Below are 2,581 nucleotides of genomic sequence, written 5' to 3'. Positions count from 1 at the left end.
CGCATTTAAAATCGCTCACTCTTCTCTCGCTCTCTCACACACACAGCGTAATAGTATGAATGAAGTTACGAGCACAAGTGCACCAAAGGTGAGGGCTCGCAAGGGGCTGCAGCAGAGCTGAGCCGGCAAAACCCGAATTTAGAACTCGCGAAGCTGAAGCGAGAAGACAGCGCCAGCAAGCCGACCCGGAGGTAAAGGCTCGCGGAACTGCTGCAGCATGCAAACTCGGCAAGCTAATCCAGAGGCGGCGAGGAATCACGCACATAGGGTCCTATTATGCTATTCGATGCATTTCGTGCGATTACATACATCGAACTATCATCAGGAGAACGTTCATATACATCGCCTTCTCAAACTATAAACTACAACTTTTGCAGCAAGATGACCCAACTTCGTACTTTACTGATCGCAAGGCCATTATACACCAGGGGTAATGCTCCCCTGAGCTTAAACTCGTGTATGACGAGTAATGCCTAGTTCACACTAAAACATCCGCTTTCTACAGTGACCGAAATTCCCCTGCCGCCGAAACGCAGCGTCGTTCGCACTGGACGCGCCCCGCGCCGTTGAATATGCCATCTACTACGGGGCGAACGCGGGATGGATGCGCTGCCACCCGGTTGTTGTCGCGACTCGCAAATGCTACTACGCTATCCGGTGGTGTATACTTCGACGATTCTCGTACGAAAGAAGCAAGAAAAGACAGTACTGCTTACTTTGCTGGCAAGTGGCTGTCTTGTAATGCACGAAGAGCAGAAAAACCACCGACGCCAGTGGCGTTGGTGGGATCGTTTTGCTCTGCAAGACCGCAACAAGCTCGGTCACGCCAACAGCAAGCTCGGTCACCTCTTCCACGAAATACGGACGCGAAGTAGGCACAGAGTAGGTTAAACTCCCGTTCGTTTAAACATTCAGTTACGTGCACTGCGGCATAACAAGTGAGTAGGGCTTGGCCGCCATTTTTCAAATTCCTTGACTAGCGCTCCTATTGGTCCGCGGTGACCGATTCGGCGGCGGACGCCGCAAAAATCGGTCCGAGAGCGATTGGCGCGGAGAGGGCCCTTTTGGCGGATCTCGCCGCCGCCGAACCGGATTCGGAGCCCTTTCGGCGGCCGGAATGCTCAGTGTGAACGCGGCCTAACGGCAACTGTTACAATAAGGGTAACCCTTGTGGTTCGTAAAGTAAATGGATCTGCATAGGTTGTAGCTTGAAGTTTATTATGTAGGAAACGCACCCATGAACGTCTGCGGTGATGAATGAAGAGCACCTCTTCGAAGAAGTTCAATTCTACCTACGGCTGCTTTGTCTACTACTCAGGGTTCTCTGTAAGGGGGCAGGTGTGCGACTTTTTTAAGAGTGTGGTCAGCAATCCCTGGCGCTCGCCATATCTGGATATCTCAGCAGCCATCAGCGGATGGCTCGTACACCCGTCTATGTACTGCAGCCTCAACGCGAAAAAACTGCGTGAACTGGGTCCCTGAAGCAGCCATTTCTTTGCTGCATTGTTTTGTAGAGTTCTGTTAGATCGAGTCAAGAAGAGTTAGCTACCAGGCTCACTTCGTATAACATTACAATTTATTGCTATTGCACTCATTGCTGCACTGTTGCAGAAAAGTTAAAGTGTTATTATTATTATTATTATTATTATTATTATTATTATTATTATTATTATTATTATTATTATTATTTCAAACTCAAATTATCATTATTGTCAATGAAAGCTCTCTGCTGGCCTTCAGACATTTCGCTCTGAATAGTCCAACCTGCGACACACTTCACTACAACAGCACATTTCGGGAACTAATATTCTAAAATATTCGAAAGTACCTGATGCCGGTGTCACACGGGCACTTTTAATCGCAATCAGGGTGATCCAGATTGTTTGTTTTTTTTGACCGCGATAAACTTTATGGCTGCTGCTAGATGGCCAAAGCTAATCCTGTTCGAGCTTGGGTCATATGAAATGCACCAGGTGGCACTTGTGTGCCGTAAAACATGTCATTGACACAACTCACCTTTTTTTTAATAGAGCCATTTATCAGCAATATGTTATTCGTGCAAGAACTGCACGAACGTCAAAAATTTTGTGTCGCACTTCAAAACCAATGTCATAAATCAATCATTCGGTAGAGCTTTTTTTAACTTACTTGTATTGCTCTGCGAGAATATTAATCTTCACTTTTATTTCTGATGGCACTTGCTCTTAGCCGTCCAGCCGCAGCGAAACGGCAATCACGTTGTACACGCCAGTGCTTCACTTCTGTTTCCTCACGTCTTCCAGTTGCTCCTACCAAAGGTCAAGTACTGTAAAGGTCGCTTGAATCGACCACGAAGTGCGCTTACGCTGCGACAAAGTCGAAAGACTGACGACACTCATAATCACTTTGCTTCTGAGGTTCTCCAACTGCTCCAACGGTGCGAGAGTTGAACTTGTCGTCTGCTTATCATCTGCTTCTCCCATAACTACATGCAGACAATACGAATTTTAAGATATGCATTACAGGTATTTTCCCAATTGAAACACTTTTATAAGTACAATTTTACAATTTCTTTTATAAGTAATTATCTAGCTTTTTGAAT

This window comes from Rhipicephalus microplus, chromosome 2 (assembly GCF_043290135.1).
Source record: "Rhipicephalus microplus isolate Deutch F79 chromosome 2, USDA_Rmic, whole genome shotgun sequence".
NCBI lineage: Eukaryota > Metazoa > Arthropoda > Arachnida > Ixodida > Ixodidae > Rhipicephalus > Rhipicephalus microplus.
This window is presented reverse-complemented; position numbering follows the sequence as displayed.